The 8,673-nt window shown below is 41.6% G+C and overlaps 1 long non-coding RNA gene across 2 annotated transcripts in view; it reads right to left on the bottom strand.

Annotated features, from left to right (window-relative positions):
* LOC140256691 (uncharacterized) overlaps positions 1–8,673 on the bottom strand; it is a 201,640-nt gene that overhangs the window by 2,078 nt on the left and 190,889 nt on the right. The window contains exons 7-8 of one of the 2 annotated variants that reach the window (XR_011904841.1): positions 6,431–6,612; positions 2,864–3,115 (exon numbers count right to left, since the gene is read on the bottom strand). This is a non-coding gene — a long non-coding RNA (uncharacterized lncRNA). Of the gene's footprint in view, positions 1–2,863; positions 3,116–6,133; positions 6,613–8,673 lie in introns of those variants that run through there. The other variant, XR_011904840.1, reaches the window with a different exon arrangement.

The following is an 8,673-nucleotide window of genomic DNA, read 5'->3' as shown; positions in this document are numbered from 1 at the left end:
CCAAATGGGGCTAACTACTATACTTGCTTGAAACAGCCCAACATCTGTATCCTCTGATAAAAAGCATGATTTCAGAGGAGCTCAATTTTTAACAGGGATACTGCTCTAACACACAGCACTGAGAAATTCATCTGGCTGCCAGCTATCTGGGGATGCCCTCTGCCACATCTCACGCAGTGTGTGTGCATTAGGAAAGGAGTCGTATTTAGCACACTACAATTTACCTGCATGATTAACCATTGACGGTGTTTTGGATGGCTAATGAGATTATATTGGGTTTATGTACAATTTCCTAAGTAGGCTGACTGATAGATTGATCAAGGGTAGATGGGATCTGACAGCAGAATATTATGGCAGAATTCTTCCGGTGATGGATGAGCCCACCTTGACACAAACTCCAAAGCTTCGCCTCTTAGTAATAAATCTCAGCGTGAAGTCATCTGTCTCTGACCTGAAGCTTGATATCAGCAACTCGAGATACTGAAGTTTCATCCTCTTTATGAACATTTAAGTTGCCTCAATGGCATAAATACACACCTCCCACATTCAATCTCTTTAATAGTGGCAGGCCTTACGTTGATTTTTGTTTTCTTTTGTTTTACAAAAGGTGGGGATCACAACTGATTCTTTCTCTAGCCAAGGATATCACTGCTAATAGATTATGTTTCGCATGATGCTTAATGAGCCATGATTGGGATAGGTGATGGGAAATGGCACTTTGGATTGATTTAGGAAGGATTCAGTGGAGGCAGTGCACGACTCCACAAATAGCAGCAGGTCTTACATGGTGCCATAGAACAGGAACCTCAAGTAAAACCTTCAAAATGCCTTGCTGACATGAGAGTTTTAACTCCTATTTTCAAAGGCTGTTTAAAGCCAGATTCTGAAAAATACAGCGAGTAGCAGAAATGCTGAGTCACAGCCTGAAGCAGCAACTGAGCACCTGGTAGGAAGGCAAGGCCAACACAGGGAAGCTCAGGTTCATGCAATGCAAGGTAATGCAATGCAAGGTAATGCAATGCAGATGAGTGACCGGAAGGGCTAGAGCCAGGATCCACCCCTTCCCAGCCCTCATTTAAGTGTTGGCAGTGGAGGTAGGAGTATCTTTCTGGTGATCCCTGTTTACTTGAGGCCTTCTAAAGGTAAGCAGCTTCTTTTTGGTTTATTTACTTTCCTTTTTGTATCCACAGCTGATGTATTTGTGCTTGTCATCATTTGATTCAGTCCAAGACTTTGCCACCCTGCTATTGCCATTGGATTTTCCATTACTTGGTGGGCTTTTTCAAAGCAGCAGCGTGAGTATCTTTCTTTCAGCAGCTGATTATCAGCTAAACTTAAAAAACAAAGTACAAATTTTCTGGAAACTCAAATAAAAAACTTCCTGTGTACTCTTGAACTCTAAATTTGAAATCTATCATTCCTTGTTCTGTAAGTTGTGGTGTGCACAGAATATACCATGGTTTATTGTGGTGTTCATGCCATTCAGAATTAGTTACCTAATTTGCCCAGAACTTGATCCTAAGCCACTGAAGATACTGTTGGCCTGTTTCTTCAAGGGATTTAAGCATTTAATTCTTATCAGTTTCAGTGAGATCCATGTGTGTGGGTCTTCAGATCGTGTTTACTTCCATCCATAATGTAAAAACGTGAGGTTGTGTAATAGAAGCCCTCTAAGCCCTGTGTTGGTAGATGTTCTGGGTACCCACTGCAGCTCACTGGGTTAAGTAATGCGTTCAGGTGACCTGCTGCAGATGTCTTGATCTGTCAGAGCCAGAAAATGGGGGAGCTATGAGACTGTTCTGGAGTATTGTGAGGTCACAGCAATCTGATATTACTAACGGCCTGACTGAAGAGTTCAGAAGGCAGATTAACCCACCTGATTTTTGAAAGTTTGGGCAGGCAGATTCTTAACACGTATTCAGTACTGCTTTGGGTGCTGCTCCTCTTTAAATAAGAGGGAGGAGATTACCAGGAGATTGACATAATTGACAGCTTTTTTTTTTTTTCCTGCTTAACTTCTCCCCATCTTCAGGCTTTAGGATGGTTGATAACATACCACTGTCATGGCCAATGAGAAAAATCAACTTGGAGGACAAAATTCACCTCTTGACTAACTCCAGTAGACCTAAGTGCACTCTGAGATTTTATTCTTGTTAATATCAAAGTCTAGAAGCTGACACAGCTGTATTATTGTCAACTCCTGTAGTGAGGCTGCGTAAGTAGGAATAACAGTTAAGATAGCCTCATGTGAATAATTCATAGGGAATAATTTATTTGATGAATTGACCTTCCCCCCCCCCGGCCCCCCCACCCCCTCCTTTTTTGTGGCCCTATCCTCAAGCAGCCTCTGATTTTTCTCTCTTCTATTGTTACTCAAATTGAAAATATCTGCTGAATAATTTCTGAGGATAATTCTTGTTCTGCAAATTTGTCCCTGAGCAGTTTGCTGTGAACATTTGGTATCTGAAATTCTAGTGCTCGCCAGACACGCAGATCTCACGTTGTTATTCCCATTCTTTGCATGAAGGGGATATGTATTTGAAACAGTACATTTTTCCACTCTAACTACTGGCAGTTAGGAGTCCTTTAATGTAGCGTTAAGCTTTGGCAAGGTGCATATTTGATTATAAGCCCTCAGTACAGATTTGTGTCAGATAAATAGCACATTTAAGGAAGGGAAATATGACCTTTTTTCAGGGATTTTCTTCTCACCCTGCAGGTGCCTCCTACTTGGAGCTTAGCTGCCCAATTAGAGCTCAAGAAAGCCATGAGTCGAGGGGAACAAATTCTGGTTTAAAGTAGAACAAGCCAAACTCTGTCACCCTCCTCAGCAGCCCAGGGCTGAGTAGAACCTCCACCTCACCTGGAGCCAGCCCAAGTCTTCATGACTTGCCCAGCCTGCTGAGCCCAATGTAGGAATAATACAAAAATCTTGGTGTCTTCGTTAATATAAAATCATTCTTGTTTCTACAACTCCCACTGTGGTTTCTGAATGCTTTGGTGTGGAGCAGCTCCTCAATTCCCTCTGAGGCACAATCATTTGTTTACTTGCTCCGCTCATTTCATTCCGCACTTGTAGATGGCGACGACAAGATGGCATGTCGACTTTCAGAATCTAGGGGGGGAAAAAGGGAGTGAGACAGTTAAAAGTTTCAGCCCTAAAAGCTTTTGACACCTCTTTCTGTCTCTTTCTGTCCGTGTAATCAATCTTCTAAGTTTCCAGGAGCAGCTGAGATTTTTAAAAACAGCTGTAATCTGTGGTCATTGATGGTGGAGTAGATTGTTTGCCAAACTATTACCATAACTGTCAACCGAAATCAGAAAAATAATCTCATTGTGCTGGACAGATGCCTTTCCTGCATTATTGATATAGTCGCCGCAGAGTAATAGAGAAATATAAAGCATTGTTCTATTTACAAAAGGAGATTGGCCAAGTCCTTGAGAGTGAGCAGGAGGGACAGGCACTTAAAGGAAGTGAGATATAGTCAACTCAGTAAAAGTTATGTGTCAGGGTCATGTGGCCTCCATAGTCAGCAGTAGAATCTCGGTTTTCAATAGCTTTTCCTCTCCTTTCTCACTTTCAGATTTAGCTCCATAGCTTAATCTCTGACTAAATGAGCTTACTAGTGCTTCAGTGCAGCACTGTGGAATTCTCACAGCTTTTACCCCTTGCCTCTGGCTGCCCCATATGCATCTCGGAGACTGCCACATTGCCAGAATATGCAGAAAACAGTGCTTTCATCAAGCTCCACTTGACAGTAAGGATAAAGCAAGTCAGCGCTGCCCATTAGAATATAATGCAAGAGAATTTGTTTGCTTGCCATCAAGATACTTCTGAAAACACTTTGCGAAGCAATGAACTAAATATGAGCACTGCAGCAAATCCTTAGGCAGATGGAGCAGCCAGCCTGCATTTAGCCACAGCGCCCACAGAGTCTTTTGCTGTTACAAATGTTTGTATATAGAAAGGGGCCCAATTTTGCTTCAGAATCTGCTACAGTGAACCCGTAACCCCAAGTTCCCCATTTATAGCACAAATGAATAAATATCTATATAGTCAGGGGACTGGAGGTGGTACTGGAGCTTCTATTTTCATCTGAACGCCATGCAGGGGTCGAGTACAGCGAAAGTCCCGTGATCAGCTGAGGACAGGCTATGGGAGATGCACATCCCTTTTAACTTTCAGCAGCTACATGAGACCCAAACCTCATTTTGCAAGTAACAAAAGTACTTTTCAGTAGCTTAATGTTTTGAGGCAACGCATGGCTTTTTCCCTTTCTTTCTTGGGATAAAAACATACTCTTTGTTTCACCACAAATAAAGATGGAAATAAAATCAGTTCATCAAATTGGGTGTAATGAGAATTACTGTCGTGATATAAAAATAATTTAAATAACAACAATAGAATTGCTTTTGCCCTAGTTTTAGTGGAACCTCTGTGTAAGAGAAACTGCAGAGAAGTGAACCCAAACAACAGGGCTAATTGGAGGGCAAATTCTTCCTGGTTAGTACTGGTCAATAAATAGCTCAGGCCCTTCACGTGGGCTGTAAAACATTTGTAGCTCACACATGAGAACAACTCACTGTGTGAGCAAAATGCTTGACTGGCCTCAGGTGGAAGAACAAACTGTGGCCAGGAAAGGAGTGTATGAAGTGTTCTTGACTCACACTCCTGCTTTCAAGTTGCATTCTACTTAGTGAGACATTCCAAATCCATTGGTGCATGTGATGGCCAAGTAGCCTGACCCTACCCTTTAGTGCATTACACCATCAGTGTATACCCACTAACACCATATGAGTGCACACGCACACATGTACACAAGCAAATACCAATCCCAATAGTGTTTTTAATTGAAAAGCATAAATTTGGCCTGCTAAATCTATTAACGATTTGTTTTAATTAGGAACCCAGCTGCTTCCTGAGATTTCACAGTCTGGGTTTTAGAACTTTAACCGTACTGAAAATGAGTCTCAAGTGAGTTGCTTTGAGTCTTTGAGCTCAGCATTTTTACCAACTTTTTGGAAGGGGGATGTTTCAAAAACTTTCCACAGTGTGCTCATCATTCCTCTTCTGTCCTTGGCTCATACTGACACACAGGAGGCAAAAGCAGCCTTGGGATTTTAAGGAGCACATGAAGATGAGGAGGGAAGTTTCCCCCTCCTTATAGAATTATGGAAAAGGACCTCAAAGATCGTCTAGTTTCAACCCCCCCTGCTATGTGCAGGGTCACCAACCACCAGACCAGGCTGACCTAGAGCTGCATCCAGCCTGGCCCTGAATGCCTCCAGGGATGGGGCATCCACAACCTCCATGGGCAACCTGTACCAGCAGAAAAGTCCACTGCTGGTCTTATAAATGTCATTCTCATTCACATCCAACCAACCCAAACCATTTCTTCCCCGGCATTGAAGGTGCAGTTAGCTAGTTAATTAATCAGAATTCGTGGTAGGTAATATCACTGTTACTTTCTTTGATATCTGCAAGTTAAATTCAGGACAAAGCCTGCCAGAATTAAGGCTCCCATCTTGCAGCTCAAAGAAACCAGGCAGTAAATGTCACCTTTTCTTCGGACGGTTATTTAATGGGATCACACACTAATGAACTTCAGGGCACTCCAACACTCGCTCCTGCTATGTTTGTATTGCCACTGCTCACCAGTCACTGAACTGACAAAGCAGATATTATGCTGGCAACAGCGCGTGGCTGCTTACAGCAAGTCATCCTCCCAAACAGCCTAAGTTCCTCCATCTCCATGTGAAACTACTTTTATAATGCTTTTTTCTTTTTCTCTTTACAACCTAATGCTGGTTTAGTGGCTGACACCCATACAGCTACCTAAGACTCCAGCTCCTGGAAAAGTTATGAGAACGCAAAGTCAAGAGAGGTAGCAATGCATGCTACCTCCTGAGCTGCTGGAGGACAAAGAAGCCGTGGTTTCAACTGTGCACTGTTTCTCACAGATCCTTGCTTTGCTCCTATTTGGAGGCCCAGGTTTTCTTAGCAAAGAGAATTGAATTACCTGCCTAATGGCCTCTTCCATCCAGTCAAAAGGTGAAAGCTGGGATATCTTTTTCAGCTTTGCATCTGCTGTTCCAAAATTCATTCAAATAGCAGAACTTATGACCACGTTAGTTTATTTTATCAATCAAGCTTTGATGCACTGATAACAAACAAACATATCAGCAAAACTCTTGGACACGCTCACTAATAATAAACAGATAACTCAACTCTGACTGAATTTGTTGGAAAATGGGAAATGTTTTCTCCATAACATATTGTTGATAAAGTATAAAAATAAACAGTGAAATATTTTCATATACATGCCATAAGTATGGCATGAAATAAATAATAAAGCATTCTAGCTTCCTCAAGCAGGGGGGAGACCAATCAAAGAAGTTCCATGTCTGTAATAAGTAAGTTCCTACAGACCAAAAGCAGAGTCAGTCCAAGGACTTCACAGAGATCCATTGATCAGATCTACAGGCACAGTTTTAAGGTCGTTCTCATCCATTGTTTTTCTGTCCTGATACTCTGATGTGTTTTTCTCAGCTCGTAAGGCCTTGACATTACATGAGATGCTCAGGCTCTGTCGAAGATCCCTGGTCTGTACCCTGGAAAAGAGAAGCTTGAAATATAAAACTTGGGGGAAAAAAAATGCAGAACTTTCTTCAATAATTATTTTGATATTATGAACCTCATTATATTAACACCTGGGGTTTATATTAAAACCTGGCTTTTGGACAGGACGTATGCCTTTATGAGTTTTATACGCTTCAATATATACCATCATATAACACTGAATTCTGTACTTCTTTTTAAGTTATTACTTAATTTTCCCAAATCCAACATAAAATTTTTCAAATACAGGTTTCCTAAGATTTTTAGTTGACATTACAGACTCTTAACCAGTTAATGGGAAGAACATAGAAAGGACATGCTCCTTTTAACTGTTTTATCTTTAAATAATGGCATATTTTGAAGGCAAAAGAAGGAATGACTTGAACAATCCCACTGAATCTCTGAGTGACACGCTGTCTTCTTCAGACTACAGAACAATGCCTATAGCCTTTGCTTCATAGGCCAACCTTAATTAGCTGGGTGGTGCAAACTCTCACTCATTAGGACACTTAATGGCTTTCTTAGCTCTGTATGCACCGAACTCCCAGCTGCTCAACCCTGCTGTTTGCCAGTGCTGTGGCTGGGGAAACTCTGCACACCTGTGAACCTACAGCAGTATTGAAATAGGACTGGGGAAAGCTGGGGGCTGGAAGAAGCACAGAGCTAGCTCTTGGTTCCAATGGCTGCATCCAAACCTCAGCAACAAAGCTTTGAGTTACTGCACCAAGAAATTTAAAGCCTGACAAGAAAAGTGGGAAGGGAATAGGTTTGTACAGAGGAAGCTTTCATGTATGCCAGCACTTAATTTTTATTATGCATTTATTTATTTGCATTAGTATAAGCACAAACCTGTGGGTACTTACCTTGTGAAAAACCTGCTGATTCAAGAGCACTTACAAGGAGGGGTCGCACTGCATACGCATTGCTGTGTGGCTGAGATTCCCTCCTGCTAATATTCCCTTTTCCCCCGCTCCCAAAGGGCTGCTTTGCCACCCTATATAAAGTCCTTTTTGGCTTGTTCACTAAATCTTCAGCCTGCCTGCTCATGGTTAAGTACCCTCAACTAAGGTATGATCCTCCACCACATGCTCTGGTTCCAGGGTTGACACATAAGTAGAAGAGTCCTTAAGCCTCAACAAGCAGATTGAAAACTCAGTAAACAAGCTCGAGAAGAAAAACTCAGCAAGTCCAAGTTTCCAGCTACATCAGAATGAAATGCACTTTATAAATATACATTTAAAAGGAGGCTTTCAGTGACTTTGCAATGATTTACACTATGAGTACGTTGTATCTTTTTAATTCTCTTACCGTCCTTGAACCCTTCCCAGTCAAAGGTGGGTTTATTTTAAGTAAAATTCAGTCAGGTTATTGCAAGCCTGTAATTAAATATGGAAACTGCTATGCAGAATTGCTCATTTTTCCTCTTAAATATATACATACATTTTATATATATATATATATATATATATATAAAGGAAAGTTAAGAGAATTCTTGTTAAAAAAAAAAAAAAGTGTTTCTGCAATCTATCAATATAAATGTTCTGGAGGTATACTGGATGTAAACTTACATAATCTTGGGTATATTTAAAAGTTTCCATGGAAACCATTTCTTTGTCAAAAGAACAACATTGCTCTGGGTTATTTGTAACCCACACCTGGTCTCATCCAGCTCACATATCAGGACCAGGAGGTGACTCTGCAGCTCACCAAGCAAACTGACTTGGGTGCTTTCAGTTTCTTATACAGCCAGAACAGAAGGAGCACTGTCACTATCCTTCGTTATCCATAAATGGAAACAATAACAGTAAATCAGTTTGGGTAACAAGACCCCCTGAAAACATCCAAATGCCAGCCTGCATCCCTCTCCATGCGGGGACCATCCGGTTATGTGGGCAGGCAAGGTCCCAGGTCTCCTTAAGCAAAGATGATTATTCTGCTTGTTGCAGGCTTTCCCTCCAGATTAAGCTGCTCTTCTAATAAATGCTGTTCCAACAGCAGTGTTGCAGCTTGCCAGGAACAGCTCCCAGTGCAGGGCAGCTGCCTCTGCAAAGGCA

This window comes from Excalfactoria chinensis, chromosome 10 (genome assembly GCF_039878825.1).
Source record: "Excalfactoria chinensis isolate bCotChi1 chromosome 10, bCotChi1.hap2, whole genome shotgun sequence".
Taxonomy (NCBI): domain Eukaryota; kingdom Metazoa; phylum Chordata; class Aves; order Galliformes; family Phasianidae; genus Excalfactoria; species Excalfactoria chinensis.
The sequence above is the reverse complement of the archived record's forward strand: the minus strand, read 5'-3'. Positions and strand labels throughout refer to the sequence as shown.